Here is a 22,982-nt window from a genome sequence, read left to right on the forward strand (position 1 = left end):
TACTCCCTCAGTGGGGTGCAGTCCCAGGGCAATGGCAGGGAAGAGTGAGGGCTGGAGGAGGAGAGGCAGCAGAGCAGGTGCCAGGGTTCCATGACCCAGCAGCTCTAGTCTTGGGAAGTGACTCTTCATGAGGCCTGATGAACGACTACCTCTCAGGGCAGCCCAGCCTGGGGGTGGAGGGAAAAGGATTTATCAGCTGCTGGGCTCGCGCCGGTCCAGGATTTACCCCATGGAGCATCCTCTGCATGGCTTGGTGCCTCTGTGTTGCGAGCTCAGTGGTGGCCTTGCTGTAGGGTGAGGGATGAGTGGCGTGGGTGAGGCCTGCCGGTGCTGCCCGGGTAAGCCTATGGAGCGTGGCCCCCTGGGAATTGGCCATGGGTGCTGGGGACCAATGTGGCTAAGGACCCAGGGGGCACACAGGTGATCTGGGCTGGCCTCTGCATAGGACAGGTGGCTGGTTCACTCTCACCTGTATGCCTCTGTAAATGAGAAAACAGAAGGTCAACTCCTTGGACCACACAAGGAATGAGCAGTGGATGTGGGAGCTGACGCTGCCTGAGTGGCCCCAGGGTAAATGAAAAGGGCGTCGGCTGGCAGGGTCTGAGGGCCTCTGATATGGTTTGGATCTGTGTCCCCACCAACTCTCATGCTGAATTGCAATCCCCAGTGTTGCAGGTGGGGCCTGGTGGGAGGTGATTGGGTCACAGGGCTGGATCCTTCGTGAACGGTTTAGTCACATGCCCTTGGTGCTGTTCTCATGATTGTGAGAGACTTCTCACAAGATCCACGCCTGCCCCGTGCCCCTCTTGTTGCTGCTCGTGCCATGAGATGTGCCTGCTCCCCTTTGCCTTCCGCCGTGAGTACAGGCTCCTGGAAGCCTCTCCAGATGCCAGCATCATGCCATCATGCTTCCTGCACAGCCTGCAGAACACGGAGCCCATGAAACCTCGTTTCTTTTTCTTTTCTCTTCTTTTTTCTTTTTGGAGATAGGGTCTCACTCTAGCTGGGTTGCCCAGGCGGGAGTGCAGTGGTGCGACCTCAGCTCACTGCAGCCTTGACCTCCCGGCCTCAGGTGATTCTTGCACCTCAGCCTCCAGAGTTGCTGGGAATTCAGGTGTGTGCCACCACGCCCAGCTAATTTTTTTGTATTTTTAGCAGAGAGGGGGTTTCGCCATGTTGCCCAGGCTGGTCTCAAACTCCTGACCTCAAGTGATCTGTCGCCTTGGCCTCCCAAAGTGCTGGGATTACAGGCGTGAGTCAGTGTGCCCGGCCAAACCTCTTTTCTTTACGACGCACCCAGTCTCAGGGATCTCTTCATAGCAATGCGAGAACGGACTAATACAGGATCTCCCTGGCTGAGCATGACTTTCCCAGCCGTGCATGTCAGATAGAGGCCTGGGCCACTCTGACTCTAGAGTTTCATACACATTTAATAAGTTCCAAATCCCGGTAACCCACATCCGCTCTCTTCGTTTCCACCTCCTGCCCCACCCCCATGGCAGGTGGGGAGGCCTTTGACTTTCCATCTCTTCCTGGGTCCTCTCCTGCCTCTGGGCACATTTACCACTGGGTTAGCAGCTGAGGGTGAGTGACGGTCTGAGAAACAGGCCTAACTTGGTTGAACAGAGGGAGGGCTTCATGTGGCCAGTGTCCCTGGAACAGGGAGCAAGGCTTGAAGTCACCCGTCTCCTAGGGGTGACCGCTTCCATTTATTCACGTTCGGGTGCTGTGCAATTGGGATGGCGCACCCAAGGTCCCTCTGCACCTCCAGGGTATAAATCTCCCAGTCTTTCTTTTTCCTGTCCTCACCTTCCTTCCTGAGGTTTAGGCGCACACGAGCTCCTAATAAGCAGAGGACGACAACAGCGAGAAAACAGCAGCAACAGAGGCAGGGCAGGCTATTCAGCAACTGCAAAATAAAGCAAACCGACCCCCAAAAACGTGATGAGTCTGTCCCAGCTCTGTGGATTTTGAGCAGCTGTGGAGAGAGAGAGAGATGGGTCAGTCTCTGCAATTCGTCCTGATGCAAGGTCTGCCTGCTGGGGAGACAGATCTTGGAAGAACCTAGGAGGGAAAGTCGTAACCACCCGCCTGCTGAGAAACGCACTGAGCATTTGCCTGCCCAGTGCTGGACTGAAGTCCTCAACAAACGGACCCCATGAGTCCGTAGAAGCCATCCACGGATCCTTTCAGCTGGTGTGCACTGGGCTGAGATGAAAGTGGGGATTGATGAGCTCAGGAAGGATTATAAAAATATTAAAAACAAAATAGCAGGGGCAACATACCCTTCAGCGGTTGCACTTAGCAGAATAAAGATTCTTATTACAAAGGAAGAGTAATGAGTGTTGCTCTATCAGAGGTTGAAGCCCACAGCTACAAAATTTCAGTAGCGTGGACTGGCCCAGGACTACATGGACAGCTCTGATTAATAGATTAGGAAGCCCAGAAACAAAACCAAGTATTCTTAATAAGTTACTGTATTATTAAGGTGATATTTCAAATCAGTGGCAAGAGGATTGATTATTCAATAAGTCGTACTGCAAGATCTACCTAAACCTCTTGGGGGGAAAATGAAGTCAGAGACTCTATTTTACATCTTATACCTCATATATTCCAGGTGGGTCAGTGCTCGAAGTCTGAATATTTAATATTCACATAATCTTGGCAGTGCAGAAAAACTTCCTAAGGGTTCAACAGATGCAGAACCCACGAAACAGAAAATTAACAGATCTGACCACATAAAGGTCTTCTTTACATCCAGAATACCATAGCAGGTGGGCTCTCAGGAAGCAGCCTCTGAGAGGGAGATGAACAGGCAGAGTGTGTGCTTTCGAGAGTAGTTAGGATCCACACCCGACAGAGAGGAGAGGGAGGAGCAGGGGTGGGCAGAGGAACAAGGAGGACCTCCTTGGGGTCTCAACCCCAGCCCCAGCCGAGCCCACAGAGCCATCTGGAGCAGGTGGCCTTTCAGAGGAGCTGTGGATTGGGGCAGGCAGGCAGTGTTTTTTTTTTTTTTTTTTTTTTTTTTTGACAGGGTCTTACTCTGTCCCCTGGGCTGGAGAGCACGACCGTGACTCACCGCAGCCTCGACTTCCTGGGCTCAGGCCAACCTCCTGCCTCAGCCTTCCAAGTAGTTGGAAGTACAGGTGGGTGCCACCATGCTGGGCTATTTTTAAGTTTTTGTTTGTGTAGAGGTGGAGCCTTGCTGTTTACCCAGGCAAGAGAGCAGGTTTTATATCCCACTATCCACTAGTGATGGGATAAGCCAGGCAGGGTGCAGGACCTTGTAGAAGTGAAACTCCTCTTTCCAGCTAGCCAAAGCCTTCTGGCCTAGGAGCATCAGCCAAGGACTCTGTCCAGCGGCCCTTCAGCCAGGAGGGGTCTGAGCTGCCACTGAGCACGTGCTGCCAACACAGTAATCCACACTAGAAGACAGTGGGAAAGCCGGGACAACTGTTTTGAAAAGCATCGGATTGACAAATAAACCTTTAATACAGGAAGCTATTACAACATCTAACAAATGGCTAAGAGAAACTATGAACATTCCAGTAGAAAGATGGGCAACAGATGTGAACAGGTGATTCACTTGAGAAACCACACAAACGTACACTAAGGACGTGGGGGCAACGCTCGGCCCCGCACCCTGGGACAGGAGGTGGCTGTTTGTCGTTTGTCAAGTTAGCAAAGATTGCTTCAAATGGCAGATGGTGATGATGAGGAATTCAATAGGTTTTCATGCTCTACTGGTGGGTTGTAGGACTGCACAGCTTTTCCAGAAGACAGTTTGCTCAAATGCACAGAATGCCTTTAAGTATCTGCGTAGATGTGGACTCAGCTCATTGATGGAGAAGCATCTTGCCCCCACGGCATTGATGGCATATGTGTGTGTCTGTTACTGGACCCGGCTCCACACCATAGGTCAGTTTGTCTACCTTGTGCCAATATCACACTCATCTAATTATTATAACTTTGTAATAAGTCTTGATATTTTACATCATTGTTCTTATTTTTCAAGACTGACTTAGGGAACCTGAGTTTTTGAATCGGCCTGTCAATTTCTGCAAAAATAATCTGCTGGGATTTTGACTGGGGCTGCCCTGAATTTAAAGATTAATTCAGAGAGAATCGTCCTCCGCAAAGCAAAACTTTCGATTTATTGAGACTTTAACAACTATCCCTCAATAATATTTTGTAGATTTCTGGGAGCAGGTTCTGTACATCTTTTGTTAAATCTATCTTTATTTATAACTTCTTTCGTTTCTCTCAATGAGACTTTGTAGATTTTTGTGTAGAGGTTTTTGTACATTGTTAGATTTATTCTTAGACATCTGATTTTTTTTTTCTTCAACTTTTATTTTAAGTTCCAGGGTACATGTGCAGGATGTGTAGGTTTATTACACAGGTAAATGTGTGCCATGGCGGTTTGCCGCACAGATCAACCCATCACCTAGTTATTAAGCCAGCATGCATTAGCTATTTATTCTGATGCTCCCCCTCCCCCACCTCCCCAACAGGCCCCAGTGTGTGTTGTTCTCCTGATGTGTCCGTGTTTTCATCGTTCAGCTCCCACTTATAAGTGAGAACATTTGGTATTTGGTTTTCTGTTCCCGCATTAGTTTGCTGGGGATAATGGCTTCCAGCTCCATCCATGTCCCTGCAAAGAACATGATGTCGTTCCTTTTTATGGCTGCATAGTATTCCATGGTATATATGTACCACATTTTCTTTATCCAGTCTATCATTGATAAGCATTTGGGTTGGGTCCATGCCTTTGCTATTGTGACTAGTGCTGTGACTAGTGCTGCAATGAACATACACATGCAGGTATCTTTATAATAGAATGATCTTATATTCCTTTGGTTATATACCCAGTAATGGGATCGTGGGGTCAAATGGTATTTCTGCTTCTAGATCCTTGAGAGATCGCCATACTGCCTTCCACAATGGTTAAACTAATTTACACTTCCACAAACAGCGTAAAAGTGTTTCTTTTCCCCTGCAACCTCGCCAGCATCTATTGTGAAATTTGATGTTTTCAATGCTATCATAAACACTGTTGTGTGTAAATTTCTTTTTCTGTTTGTGTGTAACTCACATAGAAATACAATTAATTTTTGCATACTGACTTTATATCTAGCAAATTTACCAAAGTCACTAATTAATTGTAATAGTCTTTACATTCTTTTAGATTTATAATTATGTTTTTCATTTTCATGAGCCCAAATTGTGAGATATTTTTCTTTATGATTTTTAGCTTTGATGTTAGACTGAGAAAACTCTTTCCTACTCCAAGGTTATAAAAAAATGTTTCTCTTGTTTCTAATGATGCTTTTAATGGCTTTATGGTTTAATATATAAAACCTGCTCTTTCTCATTTTTGTTTGCACTGTTAATGTGTTTTACTTTTTCTGCCTAAATTCTAGAATTATTTTGACAAAGTGAAAAAAAAATCCCCTTGGAATTTTTATTAGTGTTTCAGCAGATCTTATTTAAGAATTATTGTCAATTTTATAACATTCACTTTTACCATTCATGTATGTTTGCATAAGATGTTTGCATTTATTCAGGTCTTCAGTTCACTTATATTAACATATTGTGGTTTTAAGATAAGTGGAATGGTTAGATAAAGCAAGAATAGCGAAATGTTGATACATATTGATGCTGGGCGACGGGCTCAAGGGAGCCACTTTCCATCTTCTTTACTCGTGTATACATTTGTAAACCTCCAATACAAAAATGGGAAAAAAATCTGTCTACCTACTGACCTAGTCATTTGCTTCATACAGATTCTGAATCTTTCTTATAAAGGCCATTCTTTTAATTTATTCCAACCGTGAATAAGCTTGTTCTCAGTATACACTTGAAATTGTTGCCCTGTCTTTATAAACCATAAAGCAGTGAAGCAAAGGTTGACTCCAAACCTCTGTTCATTGATTCGTGTAAATGGAACACAAGAATTCCTGAGTGCTTTTCAATAATTCATGGTTTGATGAACATGGAAATTCATTTCAACATGTCTTGAGGAGACGGCTGCACTCAAATGGGCCGCCCTCTCCTGGGAGCTTAGAGGCGCGGCTCTGCTGTCCCAGGACTGAGGCAGGAGGCGGGAAGACACGACGGCTTTCCCTGGTCATCGTCTCCCCCTCTCCCAGATGCCACGTGGTTTAGCATTTTAGAAACGCCATTTGCCAGGAGAGCATGTGGAGAACGACACACAGGTAATACCGATGATCTGCCTGCCCTGAAAGTAGAGAGCGGTACTTCAGACTTTAGGCCAATCCCAGGTTCTCTGCTCCCCGGTCAATGAAGCGTGAGGTAGTAAAAATATCACTGAATGAAAACCGCACTAGGTGCTCTGAGGTTGGGAGAATTTCCAGAATTGGAGTTTGTTTGGCTCACAGGGCCCTGAGCCTGCTCTCTCAGGGTGGACCTTCTCCTCGGGGCCCAATGCAAGGATCCCTTTCCCCATCACGGTGGCTCCTGGGGACATGCTGACTTTCCTGAATTCCAGTCTGTGGGACAACTCACAGCTGTCTCTTGATTCTCCCACAGCCCCTGGCTTTGGCGGGGGTGGGACAGGGCTGACAGGATGATTTGCATGAGGTTAGGGGACACAAACACTCATCCATGTGTGTGTGCGCACCCAGGGATCCCCCTCCATGCCGACTCTCTCCAGTCCCGGTCTCCTGGATCCCACCCACGCCAGCTGACTCACGGTGCCTGGTAGACTCTCCCGGTGCCGCGGCCCTGCATCCCTGGCCAGCCAGCCTGTGGTTCTCCTCCTGATCCTGTTTATGATCACACCCCAGGACCATGAAGGGGGAGCCCCCAGATATGCCCAACTCCATGCCCGTGCACAAGGGGCTTGGCTTCCAATCTCCTGCAACTGCAGGTTTGTAACACAAACACATGCCACGTTCGCGAGCTCCTGGAGTCAGCCCCTTTCAATTACCTTGGCAAGGCCCCTGTGCCGGGCATCTATCTGTTTCTTGCTTCTGTCCTTTTTCTTCATCTGATACCTTTAGGAGCAATGAAAAATCAAGTCAGTTCCTTTGTTTCACAGATGAGAAAGTCCAGGGTGCTGCTCCTTGCCCCAAACCACACAGAGGAAACTTCAGAACAAATGAAAATGAGCTCAGAGATATGATTATTATCATCTAACATCCCCGCTACATTCGGGGCAACCTGAATGCGTGCCCTAGTTTCTGAAGCTGCTCACGTTGGTCATCTCCGGTGACTCCCACTGCCCTCCTAGGCAGGGGAGGTGGCGCAAGGAGTGCTGGCCATGAGGCAGGGGAGCTGCTGGGGCGTGGAGGACTCCGGCGAAGAGCTGCGCCCCACTTCACTTCATCCAGGGCTGTGTTCCCACCCTGCTGCCCCGCCGGCCTCCTGAAGCTGCTGGTCCTCACTCAGTGGGATAGTGGGAGGCCGGCTCCGCCTCCGCTGACTGATCTCTGCCCCTTGGGGAAGGTGCCCATGCAGCTGGCCTGGCTCCTGTGGCCACTGCCCGCCGTCTTGGACTAGGGCTAGAACACTGCTACTTGAAGAGGGAAACCCCAGCAACGCATGTCAGGGAAGGGACAGCCTCTGACTGGAACTGCCCACACTTCTGGCCATGAGTAGTTCCGAGGAAGTGACCACAGAGGTGCTTGGGCCAGAGAAAGGGAGAAGTGACACTGTACAGCAGATGGGCAGGAGGGCGGGTGGGGGGTGGCACAGAGCGAGCCTTAGGAAAGCGGCGGGGAAGGGCCACAGCAGGGGGCTGGGATCACAGCAGGAAAGTGGCCTGGTCAGCCAGGGAGAGGCCTCCAGTGACAGGATCGGCCAAGGACATGTTTAAAAGCAGGATCTCAAATAACCACTGGGAAAGGCCGGGCCACCAAGCGTGCTGGACCTGGACATTCCCCCAGCATGGGAAGATGGCAGGACATGCGGCTGCCGTACCTTCCTTGGCAGGTGACGTTTCAGAGAAGTCAGGGAAGATAAGGATGGGGCTGAGAGGGGAGAGCCTCCCTGGGGGTGAGGTGCGTGGCCTAGCGTGTTAGAGGATTTGGGCCCAGGAGTGGAGGCAATGGTGTGGATATGTTCATTGGTGATTCCATTCTCTTCTCTGTGGATCTGTGGATGTTTGCGCCGTGCTTCTAAACCGCTTATTAAGGTGTAAGAGAATATTGGGAGAGTAAAGTATATTTGCCCTGTGTGTATAGCTTGACAAAGGTTAATGTGTTTTTACATTTCACAAATTTATACCTTTTTACCCTGGGGTAACAAGATTTAGAACATTTACCATGCCTTCAGGGTTCTTTTCTTTTGCATTTTTTTTTTCTAACAAACATCTAAATTTTTCTTACTGAAGTACATTTTTGTGTGTTATATTTTTATGTGGCAACTTTTATGTATTTATGCTTCTAGTAGAAACTTAGAATCAGAATTTTAAGTTATAAACCTTTCTCTGGATGTTAATTGTGTGTTAGTGATAGTGACTCCTTGCCTGTTATAATTATACAGATGTTTCCTCCTAGTCTGGCATTTTATTTTAACTGTGTTAATTCTTCAGAAGTTTAAAAGCTCTAAGAGATCAACTGTGTCAATATTTTCCTTTATACATTTTGGATTTCATATCTTGATTATGAAGCCCTTTCCCACCCAAGTATTAAAGAAACTGATTTTCCCGTATTTTCTTCTGCTGTTCCTATAACTGAAAATATTTTCACATTTTATTCATCAGGAATTTGTTTTTGAGTATGATATGAACAGGAATTTAGCAGTCATTAATACTGCTGATTTTCCCAATGCTATTTATTTGTGAGTTTCCACACCGATTGGAAGGTACGTCTGTTATCTATTCAGTGGTCATTCTGGGGTACCCTTTCAACTGCCTCCCTGTCCCATCCATCTACTTGTGGTATCTGGCTGCAGTATCTCATTATTTTGATTAATTCTGCTCTATAGTTTGATTTATTAATCATAGAATGTCTCCCGTGATATTTTTAAATTTTCTTGGCATTTTTATATATTAATGCTTTCACTAGAATATTTATTCATTTAATTTTATTTCAGTAGCTTTTGGGGTACAAGTGGTTTCTGGTGACATGGATGAATTCCACAGTAGGGAATTCTGAGATTTTAGCGGACCTCTCACCTGAGTGGTGTACATTGTACGTAATGTGCACTTTTTATCCCCAGCCCTCTTCCCACCCACCTCTTTTCTGAGTCTCTGGAGTCCATTCCATCCCTCTCTATGCCTTCGTGCACTCACAGCTTAGCTCCCACTTATAAGTGAGGACATACGGTTTTTGATTTTAAAAGACACCACATCTTTATTAGTGGAGTCTCACATCTGGAAACAAGATGTGTGTTTGTTTAGGCAAAGCCTCAGTGTGTCCTCCAGGAGAGCTTAATGCTGTTCTTCCCACAGGCCACGTGTGCTTCCTGCAGAGCGTGTGGCCGGGCAGCCCCCGGCTCTCCTCTGGTTCTGACACCGCCTCTGTTTTGCACACTGTTGGCGGGGAGCCGAGCGCTGCACGTCTGGAGCCTTGCCCTGGTGCTGTGGCCACCCGGTGCCTTCCTGGGAGCCAGCAGAGCGGTCCCCTTGCCCCTGGGGGACACTGGCCTGCACTGGGCAGTGGGTGGGCTGTGGAGCATGTGTGGATTTCAGCCCACTCAGCCCTGGAGAAGTCTCTGCTGCCTGGACCCACTGGGCCTGCCCCATCGCTTGAAGACCGGCTTGCATGAGTTGGCTCGGGCTGCTGGAGGAAGCACACAGGCTGGGCAGCTTGAACGACACACGTCCATCCTCTCCCAGTCCTGGAGGCTGGAAGCCCAAGGCCGTGGTGTTGGCAGGCTGGGTTCCTCCTGAGGCCTCACTCCTTGGCTCACAGATGCTGTCTACGCCCTGCCCTCACGTGGTCATCCCTCTGTGCGTATCTGTGTCCGAATCTCTTCTTAGAAGGACACGGTGGCTTTGGGTGAGGGTCCACCCGGTGACCTCATTTAACTTTAACGTCCTCTTTACAGACCTTGTCTCCAAATACTGCCCCGTTCTGCGGTACCAGGGTTAGGACGACAACAGATGAATTTTAGGGGCACACAATTCTGCCCATAACAAGTGCTAAAGGCTTCTCAGTGACTCCCTTGAATTGTCTGCATGTGAATAATATCATCTGTAAGTAATGGTAATGTTATTTCCCCCTTTCTAGTATTCTATGAAGAAAAATTGCTTCTTTTCCTTTTTTTTTTTTTTTTTTTTTTTTTTTTTGAGACAGAGTCTCGATCTATCTCCCAGGCTGGAGTGCAGTGGCACAATCTCGGCTCACTGCAACCTCTGCCTCCCGGGTTCAAGTGATTCTCCTGCTTCAGCCTCCTGAGTAGCTGGGACTACAGGCACGTGCCACCATGCCCAGCTAATTTGTGTATTTTTGGTAGAGACAGGGTTTGGCCGTGTTGGCCAGGCTGGTCTCCAACTCCTGACCCCAGGTGACCCACCTGCTTCAGCCTCCCAACATGCTGGGATTATAGGCATGAGCCACCACACCCAGCCAGAAAAATAATTTCTAAACAATCTTATAAATAAGGCAAAAGGGTGGCTACCGTCCTTTCCCCGGCATCGTGGAGCAGGATCTAACAGACCTGCCAGAAGAGTGTGTAATTCTTTGTGGGGATGTGTCTGTATTTGATACAGCTGTTTACTGAGCAGTGCCAGGACTTTGTGAAGTTACCCGTTAATTTACAGGTTTCATTAACGCATAGGTTTCGCTCAGCAGGGATGCAGATGACTCCTGACTCTTAGCAAAGTGAACACCAGACCTGCACTGTTACTGCCCCGTGCGACGTCAACCAACATCAGTTCTAACCTTGCAATCTTAGTTCCACATTCTCTTCCCATTGCTTGCAAATATAAGTATCTCTTAAAGGGCTCTTTGAGAGCTTTGCCATCTGTTGGTTCTCTCGTTCTTGAGTTAAATAAACCTTTGACACGTGCCCTCTGTTTATTTGTAGGAGCGTCTTTCCTTCAATCATTCTCTGGCAGATTCTACATGCATCCTGTGTTTAAGGCTAACTGATTTGTCTCTGAAATTATGGCTGCATTTGTTTCTGGAATAATTTTCTTTAAGCGTTGTAACAATCCTTTACCATTCAGATTCCACGTGTCCCCCAGCTGGGTGCTATGCAGTACGTGTGGCCCAGGAGAGCAGTCACACTCTCACTGGTGAGCTTCTCTTGTTCATGTTTGGTCTCGGTGACCCCTCTCGGCTAGTGACCTCGCTGCCTCGGCCTGAGCCCGGTGAACGCTGCAACATGACAGACTCAATGGCGTTTATTCCACTGTGTGAGAAGGCTTTCTTCTACTTATTTATTTATATATATATATTTTTTACCATGGTAAATCTTTTTGACCTGTGTTGGCTGGTGGCAGGTGTGTGGGAGATGGTGTTGAATCCCTTGCAGGAGACACAGAGCAGGAGGCTGGAGGAGGAGGGCAGAGCTCTGGGGACTCTGCCACATGGAGAGGGATGACAGTGGGTCCAGAGGGTAGGGATGGGCGGGCGTGGAGAGGACAGCAGCAGAAGGCAGAGTAGCCATCACTGGCCAACCGTATCTTCCACACCTCTCAATCTCCAGGCAGGGCCAGACCTCAGGTCAGAAGAGGTCAGATCTGACAGGGCACGCGAGCACTGGGAAGGCCATGGAGCCCCAGGATGACTGCGGCTCCCCTAAGAGCCTGCTTCCCCCGAGGTGGCCTCTCTGTACTCCCCAATTCCAGGGGTTATCTGTGACTCCTCTCCTCTCCTGCCTCCTTTCTACCTCTCTCCCCTCTCAGCTCTCTCCTACTATGTTGGCCACACCTTAAAGTCAGTGGTAGACGCAGTGGAGGTGAAGGTGGTCCATGACTCCAGTACGGCGTGAAATGTGGCTTTCCTCTCTGGTTTCTGAGAACTGTGCACTATGGGGTGAGTAGTTACACAGAGGCTCTTGCTGTTTTCCTTTGCTGTTGTGGGCTCAGAAATGAGAATGAACAGGGTCCCAAAGGGCGCCTCTCTGTTGTCCCCTCCCTTTTTCTAGATCCCCTACAAGGCCTGCTCTGTGCCCAGAGGACTCCAGGTCTCCACCAGGAGAATTGGAGACCCTTTGGGGAGGATCGCAATGGTTTGAAGAGGCTGCTGGGAAAGAGCCTGCCAGCTTCAGGGCTCAGGTGTCTTGTCCAAGATCTCAGAGAGTGTCACCAGCAGAGGGAACAAAGCCAGGAGGTGGCACTTCTCCTGGTCACCCTCATCACAGGCTGCCTAACACAGGTGCCAGGGTCAGGCTGAGGGCCTAGAGGAGGTCCATCTCCCTCTGATTCCCTTCTCCTTCCCCACTTCCATGTTTAAGGGCCCCTGAAATTGCATGAGGCCCGAATGGATAATTAGGGATAATCCCTCCATTTTAAGGCCAGCTCCTGAGCAACCTGCGTTTCCCTTTGCTATGCAACCCAACCTACTCCCAGGTTCAGGGACTGGGACGTGGACGTGTCTGGGGAGAGGCATTATTCTTCCCACCACACAAGCACACACACCAGCAAGGGCAACATCATTCACTGTGATGGGTGCTATGGAAACGATAAGCATGGTGTCCTGACAAAGCCACAGACAGGACATTGGGAGGGGCCGTGTGACACTGACGTGAAGACCCAGCAACTAGCTTCTTTCCGGGGTGCGTGCTCCAGCACGGAGGCGTTCGGGAGAGGGAGATCCAGAGCCCCGGTTAGGAGTGTGGCTGTTATTCTAAGCACAGGTGGGGACCCTGCACGGTTCAAGTAGGAGAGTCACCGGGTCTGGTGTTCATTCCTCTCTGGCTGTGGGCAGAGAACAGATTGCTGGGGACAAAGGCTCAATACGTGGTGCTGCAAAAGCTCATAACAAGTGGTAAGCTAGACCTGGTCAAAGGCCAGGAAGAGCCTCCTGGAGAGAACACGCATGAGTAGGAGTTAATGAACTGGAGAAGAGAGGATAGGAATTCTTGGCAGCAGGGCTGGAAAATGAAAAGGGAGCAAGACCTGTAGAATGCATGTAGGAGGTGTGAAGAAGGCATAAAAAAGGCACGTAGAAGGTCTGAGGGAGGTATGAAGAAGGTGTGAAGAAGGTGTGAAGAAGGGATGCAGAAGGTGTGAAGGAGGATGAAGAAGGCATGAAAAAGGCATGTAGAAGGCATGAAGGTGTGAGGAAGACATGTAGAAGGTCTGAAGGAGGCGTGAAGAAGACATGAAAAAGGCAGGTATTAATAGAAGGTGTGAAGGAGGCATGTAGAAGGTGTGGTGGAGGCATAAAGAAGGCATGTAGAAAGCATGAAGAAAGTGTGAAGGAGGCATGAAGAAGGCATGTAGAAGTCATGTAGAAGTCTGAAGGAGGCATGAAGAAGGCATAAAAAAGCATGTATTGATAGAAGGCTGAAGAAGGTGTGAATGAGGCATGAAGAAGGCATGTAGAAGGTGTGATGAAGGCAGGAAGGCATGTAGAAGGTGTGATGGAGGCACGAAGAAGGCATGTAGAAAGCATGAAGAAGGTGTGGTGGAGGCAAGAAGAAGGCATGTAGGTGTGAAGGAGGCATGTAGAAGGTGGGATGAAGGCATGAATAAGGTATGTAGAAGGTGTAATGAAGGCATGAAGAAGGCATATAGAAGGTGTGATGAGGCATGAAGAAGGCATATAGAAGGTGTGATGGAGGCATGAAGGCATGTAGAAAGCATAATGAAGGTGTGAAGGAGGTATGAAGAAGGCATGTAGAATGTGTGAAGGAGGCATAAAGGAGGCATGAAGAAGGCATGTAGAAAGCATAAATAAGCTGTGGTGGAGGCATGATGAAGTTATGTAGAAGGCATGTAGAAGTCTGAAGGAGATATGAAGAAGGCATACAAAAGCATGTATTAATAGAAGGCAGAAGGTGTGAAGTAGGCATGAAGAAAGCATGTAGAAGGTGTGATGAGGCATGAAGAAGGCATGTAGAAGGTGTGGTGAAGACATGAAGAAGGCATGTAGAAGGTGTGATGGAGGCATGAAGAAGGCATGTAGAAAGCATAAAGAAGGTCTGAAGGAAGCATGAAGAAGGCATGTAGAAGGTGTGGGGAAGGCATGAAGAAGACATGTAGAAGGTGTGATGGAGGCATGAAGAAGGCATGTAGAAAGTATAAAGAAGGTGTGAAGGAAGCATGAAGAAGCCATGTAGAAGGCATGTGGAAGGTGTGACGAAGGCACCAGAAGGAAGGGCACACAGCAGGAATGGAGAGTGGGGGAGCATGGTGCCAAGGGAAGCTGGAGACCCCACAGGGCTGGCAGGACAGGTGCAGTGCAAGATCATCCCTTATCTGAATAGCAAGTGAATAGCAAGTGGGAGGGTTTCCAGGGGACGAAGCCAACAGGATGGGACCGGCTTCTTGAGCAGGTCATGTGGTTGTGGCATGGGAAACTGCTGGTAGCAGTGTTAGGAGCAATAGCACTGCCAAGGTGAGGGAAGATGGGAGCTTGTGTTGAGGAGTGGGCAGTGGAGATGAAGAGAGATAGGCAAATGGGAGAAGAACAAATCAGGAGCTAAAGCGAGAGGATTTGGTGTTGGATTAGCTGTGGGAGGGTATGTGGGGAGGGTGTGTGTTGAGGCTGACTTATGCCCCACCTGGCTCAGAGCACTGGACACCGGGACTGGGGCCCTAAAGGACTACATAGAAGGTGGGAGGTGGGGGTGGAGATGCAGTGGGGTGGCAGGGAATAAGCTGGGGGCATCAAGTTTAAGGTGCTTTTGTAACATTGAGTGGGGTTTGGGTAGTCGGGTCTGAAACTCACAGGAGACTGGACTAAACGTAGAACCTGGAGTACCATGCGTGTGCTGTTGATGGAAGCCACAGGGCTGAATGAGCTTCCCTGGGGAGGGAAGGCAGAGTGGGAGATGGAGATGGCCCAGGCTGGCCCTGGAGGAGCAGCTCCGCTGGTGGTCAAAGGCAGGAGAGCCAACTTTGCCAGGGAGCCGAGGAGAGGCCTGGGGCAGGGCTTGGTATGAGCGTGGCTCTGGAGGACGTGGGAGGACAGCACTTCCAGAAGGAAGGCGTGGGCAACAGGTTTGGAGGTGAGGACTGGAAACACCTTTGACTCAGTAGCTTGGAGGCTCGAGGATGTCGGGATCTCTCCATGGAGTTGTGAGGCGGACATTAGATTGGCATGAGGAGGAAGAGACTGGAGAGAGACCAGGAGCTCCTCTTTCCAGAGGTTTAGCCGTGAGGGAAAGTAGAGGGCCCAGATGTGCCTGCTGAGGAATGTGGGGTGAAAAGAGGGTTTCATGTAAAAGCCAGGAGGAAAAGCCCATTGCAGAAAGTTGTAGAATCTGCAAAGTGAGAGGAGTGATTCGGCACAGGGACGTGAAGCTCGTGGCTTACTGAGGCTGCCCGTTCCACTCCCAGACGGTTCAGGTCTTAGGCTTCCTTTACCTCAAGTAAGAAAACCGCCACCCCCACCCCTTCTCACCAGCGGTCCTGGTTTTCCACCACGAGAACAAGAGCAGGCCCCACAGGATAAGAGAAATCCCTTTTTCCCAGGATGCCGATCCAAGATGCCCAACCATTCTTTAGAGGATGCCTTGTTTGTCTTTTTTTTTTTTTTTTTTTTAAACTGATGGAGCTTTAACTCATCAGTGTTTCTTGAATAACCGGAGGGACATTGGAGGAACATTCCAGCAATAGGCATGATTCTCCTTATGGGGTCAACGAGCACATATTTGGTTTGTTGGTTCCAGTTTTCCTGGTTCTGAATAAATTGTTGACTTTTGGCACACCTAATAATTGAGAGTCAGCACCCATTCCAAAGTTTCATAGCAAATAATTACGTTTCTAAAGAACTTCCCTGATAAACTCCACGTCGCTTGTGCCTGAACAAAGCCCAAACCCTGAAAGGCTGGATGGACCAGCCAGACCCGTTTGGCCCAACAAGAGGACCCAAGGGGATTATCTGGGCTCGAGCACAGTGCCGTGGATCTGCACCCCATGTTCTGTCACCAGCAAATTGTGGGGTGTCAGTGAGGGGGGAAGTCATCCAATCTGATGCCCATTTACAGATGAGAAGTGTGGTTCGAGGTTAACTGCCCCCACCTGAGCTGGAAATGGAGCCTGGTCCTTCCAGGGTCCTGAGAACCGCATTCCTGTGAGTCTCACCTGTGTGCGGTTCCCTGCCCTGCAGGTCTCACCTGTGGTTCGCTAGCTTCTGAACCTGGAGTTAAACCACAGGGGGGCAGGTCTCAGCCACAGGGTTCCTGCTGGGCTCTCAGTGCCTTGTCCTGTACAAGGCATGCTCCAAGAGCTCACTGAATATCGCTGGACGCGTGGAGAAACAAAGTTAGGGTGGGACGATTCCTGTGCATGCTTATTTTCCCTACAGCAGATGGAATATATTTCTAGAACCATCTGCTTAGAACAATCAATGTTTCCAATGACCCATAGCCGATGTGCCAAGAATTCCTTGGCTATTCCCTGATCTGATAAATTGGGACAAAATCAAGTGAACACCCCATAAGACAAGCCTACCTACCCTTGCAGCTTTCCAGCACCATAATATCAAGGTCACGGATTCATTTAAAGAATCCCAAAGGGCACGTGACCTCAATTTTTATAATTTCCTCACTGAAATTCAAGAGAAACTTCCTAGCTGTTCCCCATTATCCCTTTGTTGCTCAGAAAAGTTAAAGTTTAAATGGCAATTCTCTTTAGAATTTAATATCTGTTCCCAAACATTCTCGGTTTAATTGCTAACTGATTCTTTAGAAAATTGAATCGCTATATTACATTGTTTTTATGCACCAATGGCCTGGGAAATGTTGGCAGCGGTCCTGCCAAAGATAACGACGTCTGTGTATCAAGCTGTGATTGCTTTATTAGAAAAGCTCCTAGCAAAGGTTTTTCTTGTTTTTAATTTTTGCTGCTTTTAGTTTTTATATCCCAGCGTTGATTTGGATCAGTACCTGTTAAAACCAGGATTTTAGTATTGAAGATTCTCTCCACCTTCCTTTAGAGCTGTTGCCACTTATCTTCTAAAATGCTTAAGGAGCATGGCCAAAGATGGGTGGATTTGTGGTCGAAAGAGCATTGAAGTGGCTCAGAGACCCAGCCCCCAGCCCCACGTGTCCCACAGGGAGTCTCAGCCCGGGAGAGGTTGCCTCCCACCCTGGGACACTTCAGGTCCCATCTGTAGAGTGAAGGGGTGACACGTGAGGACTGTCAGCACCTTCAGTCCAGGATTCTACCTTGATGAACCACTCATTACTTTCAGGAGAAAACACCTGCGGATGCCACTCCAAAGGGCTAAGAGGAAGCAGTGCACAAGAGACCGGGGCTGGCCGCTTAGATACTCAGTGAATGCGAGGAACTGGCTTGTTCTTCTGCCTCAAGACAAACATGACGTCACTTTCCAAGTGAAAACACCTCCCCTGGCTGCCCGGTGTCAGCAGCTGCGACGCTCTGCAGGGTGGTGCACCGAGCAAACGGCACCGAGTCCCCAGGGTGGTGCACCGAGCAAACGGCACCGAGTCCCCAGGGTGGCGCACCGAGCAAACGGCACCGAGTCCCCAGGGTGGTGCACCGAGCAAACGGCACCGAGTCCCCAGGGTGGTGCACCGAGCAAACGGCACCGAGTCCCCACCTTTTCTTGCAATGCCACTGGGGCTCCTGCCCTCAGGAGGCTGAGTTGCCCACTTCCCCTGCCCCACACCTCCTGGAAATGGGCTGAACCTGTCCCATACTCGACCCACAGAATGCAGAGAAGTGAGGCGTGCCAGTTCCGAGCATAGGCGCCCGGGGCCTTGCAACCCCACCGTGAGGACAAGCTGGGGTGAGCTTTCTGGAGATGAGAGGTCATCTGGAGAGGGGGAAACCGCCCTAGACAGCTACCGACCAGAGGACCCCGCCAGGCTCAGTGAGAGCCCAGCAGAGATGAGCGAACTCCGCTGCAGATCAGCGGAACTGTTGGTCTCCGGAGGATGTGCGAGAAGTGACTCACGGTTGTTGTCTGAACCCACCGGGCTCCGGAGGCGTGTGCCACCCAGCACGAGCTCACCGACACACTGGGTGTCACACACTCCACTACTAGCTCCAGCTTCTGGCTTCTTCTCCTGCCAAACGTTTCCCACCTCCCACTCCCCAGAATCAAATCCTACCCTCTGGGCAAGCTCCGCTCCTAGGAGCCCCCGTTCTCTGTGCTGCGCCTCTCCCTTCTCAAGATGTCCCCCCTCTGACGTCCCCTCTCTGCTTTCTTTCTTTTTTTTTTTTGAGAGGAGTCTCGCTCTGTCGCCCAGGCTGGAGTGCAGTGGCCGGATCTCAGCTCACTGCAAGCTCCGCCTCCCGGGTTTACGCCATTCTCCTGCCTCAGCCTCCAGAGTAGCTGGGACTACAAGCGCCCGCCACCTCGCCCAGCTAATTTTTTGTATTTTTTAGTAGAGACGGGGTTTCACCGCGTTAGCCAGGATGGTCTCGATCTCCTGACCTCGTGATCCGCCCGTCTCGGCCTCCCAAAGTGCTGGGATTACAAGCGTGAGCCACCGTGCCCGGCAGATGTCTGCTTTCAAATCTGTTCTCATTCTCCAGGAGACTCCTTCGTGTCACCTCCTCGTGGAAGGCCTCCCTTTCTGTCCAGCAGAACGGGCCAGCCCCTCGCACTGCTGTTGTCTCCTGCTCACAGAGAGAAGACCGTTCAACTCTCCACCGGTCCCGGTTTCCGTGTTTGCAGGCCATCCTCTCTAGGCTGCAGTCTGGAGGGTAGGAACCACTTTGTACTCACTGTTGGATCCCTCTGATGTTGTGGGGCGTTCAGCAGGTGCTCAGAGCCTGGGGACTGTGGGACTCCTGGGTAGTGCTGGAGGCCCCTATGTTCCTCGGCAGTGATTCTTACAGGCCCTCCAGGATCCCGAGGCCCCCCATTTTGAGGTGGCTGAGTGGCTGATGCAGGGCAGGAAGGCTGACCCAGGAAGGACATCAGGGCTCTCAATGGCTTCTCTGAGGTTTCGTAGCTGCGTCACTCACTTCTCTGGGCCTCAGCAGCTATTGGGTTCACCCTGCACCCACCCTACGGTTCTCCATCCATCTTTTCACTCCAGCCATTGCTGCAGCAACCACCTGTGCACAGGTGACCTGATAGCCCCTCCTGTCATCAGTACCTCACAGCTCCCTTATGTGGGTTCTTCCCTGCTGTGGATGCCCCCGAAGCCATGCAGCCATCTTCACACACCCAGCCCAAGTGGGCTGGCGCCACCCTTACCCAGTGGGGTCCTGGAGCCAAAGGACAAATGAGCTTCTTGCCCCGCTGCGGCCTGCAGCGCTGGCCCTTGGACTTGTGTTCCCTCCTCCCTTGTTTTAATTTTCTCAGTGCCCTGGGGTTGCTTCCCCCAAAAAACAACTTACTCCAAAGCTGTATCTCCAGGACCCGGCGTTACTAAACACTGTCCAAGATGGCTGCGGAGGTCTCAGAGCCGGAGGAGGCCCAGGTGCAGAGCAGACAGTGCACGTGCTCTGGGGCCAGGTGCAAGGGATGCAGGTCCTGGCTTGGTCACCTCTGAGCAGGCCTGACTTCCTGAGCCTCGGTTTCCTCCTCTCTAAGGTGGGGACAGCTCCTGTCTGTGTGGGTCCCTGACTGCAAGCGTCCAGCTCTCTGTGCCACTGCAGCACTGCCTCTGGGTTCTGGGGATCCCAGGATGGGGGCCGTCCTGCTCCTTGTCGTTGTCCTGCCCCCGGCACAGTGTCTGCACAGAATCAGCCTTCACACATCAACAAGGGCTGAGTGAGGCCAGGGATGCGGCTGCTCCTGCTGGCCCCTGAGCACAGTCCTGGCTGAGAGTGGGGCCCAAGTCACACAGTGACCACTGTGTCCTGGCCTAATGCTCTGAGGTCTCCATGTCTAGGCAGCAGTGTTTCGGCTCTCAGGATCCAACTACCAATGACCTTTCTGGGTTTCCATTCTCCTGGCAACAGGAGCCATCATCCTGTACTGCGATCTGCCACCTGCCATGAACAGGGCAGAGGTGGGAGAGGTGCACATAGATGCTCTCCCTCCCTCCCCTGCCCCACAAACTCTAACCTTCTGGAAAATTGAAAAGAGAGAAATTTTTCTTTCCTTTTCTTTTTTTAACCTAACTTGCTCCGTGACTGACTTAATTAAAAGGAGGATGAGGGCTGCCTGTCACAGGGAGGCTCCTGGGATGAGCCCGGGGCTCAGCCTGGGACAGGTGAGCCTCCGATGGGAGGAGGGAGAAGACGCTGGGGTCACCTGGTGTTCCTCAGAGCAGCCACCTGGAGGGAGGGTCTCCCAGGTTCTTAGTCACATCTGTGGCCCCCTCTGAAAACACCGAACTTCTTTTTACAAACTGGGAATGTCCACTGAACTGGAGTTGTCTGTTGGAATTGTAACATCCACTCCCAAGTGCTTCTCAAACCATTATCTTTTGTTTAAAGAAGATTCTCTTCATCCAATATACTTTGTAAAAATAATGAGGTAAAGTATACATAACATTTTACCACCTTTACCATTTTCAAGTGGACTTTCAGTGGCATTAAGCACGTTCACATCCCTGCACAACCGCCATCCCATCCAGCTCCAGAACTTTCCCTTCTTCCCAAACTGAGACTGCGTCATGAAACGCCCACTCCCCATTCCCTCCCAGCAGCCTCCATTCTATTTTCTGTCTCTGGGGATCTGGCTCCTCGAAGGACCTCCTACAAGTGGAATCACCCAATATTTGTCCTCTCGGGTCTGGCTTCTTGCACTTGGTGTCATGTCCTCAAGGTTCATCCACAGCGTGGCAGGCGTCGGAATCTGCTTCCTCCTAGAGGCAGAGGGCTAGTCCGTGATATGGATGGATCGCATTTAGCTCATCCATTCACCTGGTTGTGTCCACCTTTCAGCACTTGAGAATGAAGTGCTGTGAACAGGTGAACAGGGGTGTGCAAATATCTGAGCCTCAGCTTTGAGAACAATGTGCTGTGAATAGAGGTGTGCAAATGTCTGAGTCTCAGCTTTGAGAATGATGTGCTGTGAACAGGGGTGTGCAAATGTCTGAGTCTCAGCTTTGAGAATGATGTGCTGTGAATGGGGTGTGCAAACATCTGTCTGAGTCTCAGCTTTCAGGCATTGTGGGTCTATAACCAGAAGTGGAATTGCTGGATCATAGGGTAATCCCATGTTTAATTTTTGGAGGACCTGCCACACAGCTCCCCACAGCCGAGATGTGTGTGCGTGTGTGTTTAATTAGAGAAAGAAGCTGTGAATGTGTGTCATCTGGGGAATCATATCAGCGTGTGCGCTAAGCATGTGTGTCCCTGAGTAGTTTTAATGTGAAAACAGTTACATATATTTTCTTCCCTCAGCTTGTGAAGAGCAGCTGCTGATTTCTCAAGGTGAGGACATTTGCCATCTGATATTATAAGTGGAGTTAGAGGAAAGCCTGTGGACAGGAAGTGGATCTGGAGATGGGGATGCCGGGCACGTGGCCTCTTTTCGAGAAGCCCCAACCTTTTAAACATCAACGTCATGTTTAAGTAATAATTCGCCGGGAACAAAAGTCAGAAGGTGTGAAAAGGATCCAATGGGAAGAAGCCTCTTTCTCCCAGCCCCATCCAATCACCCAGACACCTCCCTTCCCAGAGGCATCCGGCGGTACCAGCCTCTTGCGCCCCTTCCAGATTGATCTAAGCAGGTGCAATCGAGAATGGACATACTTTTCCTTCCTTCATTTTCTTTTTTTAAACCACATATACAATACCCTATAATATAGCTGGCTCGAAACTTTCACAGTGAACTTGGAAGATTTGTTTATATCAGTTCATAAAGAGCTGCCCCGTTCTAAGAGTTGCATAGCCCTCCATCATCTGTCAATCATTTTAGAGGAAAAATATGCTTTAAATATGGTGTTTCTGATTGTAATGAGGACCGAGGCTCTAGTTGCCTGACGCTTGGAGAAAGCAACTGAATAGCTCAAAAGCAGCTGCTTGGAAGGCTTTTCTTGGGAAAATTGCCTTGAAATGTAGCTTTCAAAACCTTTTTATTGAAATATTTATTTTTATTGGAATATAATTTAATGCAGAAAAAAATGCATGTATCATAAGTGTATAGTTTGCTGAACTTTTATAGCCTGAACATCTGTGAAGGCGACATTCCCATATGAAAAGGGGCGTGATCAGCACCCCAAAGCTAGATATGTTTGGGGGATTCTCTGGCCTAATTGATGTCTGAAACATTGAAACTTCAGCCCCAAGCCAGGCTTGTTCAGTTCCTGAGGCATTTGGGGAGCCAAGAATCAACTAATCTGGGGTCTCCCGCAGATAGGACTGGGATGCTGGCCTCCAGGAGGAAATGGGCCCCGGTGTCTGGGCCCCACCCTCTCCCAAGAGCTGCTCTGGAATTTCCTAGCTGTGTGGTCTCAAGAACGTTACTTACCGACCGTGGGCCTCTGCTTTCTCATCTCTAACACGGGAGTGACCATGGGTGGCAGGGCATCGAGCCCCCGCTAATATCTCCCTGAAAGGACATCACACTGTCTTCCCTGTCAACGTCAGGCTTCTAATGACGCCCTCCTCAGGGTCATCTTGAACAAGCCCAAGGACAGAAGCGGATGCCCTAGGAAGCTCTTAGAAGGGTCTGTAACCCAGAGTTCTCTGCCTTCTGAATCTCTCCCCCAGTTTGGATGCCAGTGTTGGGCAGGGACTTCTCATCCCTGCAGGGCTGTGAGCAGAAGGCGGAGGGGCACCTGTGGTTATGAAGCATGGTCAGGGCTGATCTGGGCTGACCTTAGTTGTCCAGGGCAGGTCTTGTCTGCTGTATCACTGTCCCCTGGCTGGCCCCCACTGTGGGAGTGGCCCCAGGTCTCAGGTCCCCCTGCCTAACCCAGACCTCTGGCCTGTTGGCACCACACCCTGGCTGTCTCCAGCTGGTGCCTCCCTGCTGCAAGCGTGGTGTCCACCCGCTTCACTCTCACCCTGCCCCTCG

At 49.9% G+C, this 22,982-nt stretch overlaps 1 long non-coding RNA gene across 1 annotated transcript; it reads right to left on the bottom strand.

The window, feature by feature from the left end:
• Positions 1 to 4,349: 4,349 nt before the first annotated feature.
• On the bottom strand, positions 4,350 to 7,659 carry LOC141408148 (uncharacterized). The gene is made up of 2 exons (XR_012420982.1): positions 6,953 to 7,659; positions 4,350 to 6,241 (listed from the first exon to the last, which is right to left on the bottom strand). It is a non-coding gene; the product is annotated as an uncharacterized lncRNA (long non-coding RNA).
• Between the last annotated feature and the right edge of the window lie 15,323 nt (positions 7,660 to 22,982).

This window comes from Macaca fascicularis, chromosome 12 (assembly GCF_037993035.2).
Source record: "Macaca fascicularis isolate 582-1 chromosome 12, T2T-MFA8v1.1".
In the NCBI taxonomy this organism is placed as follows: domain Eukaryota; kingdom Metazoa; phylum Chordata; class Mammalia; order Primates; family Cercopithecidae; genus Macaca; species Macaca fascicularis.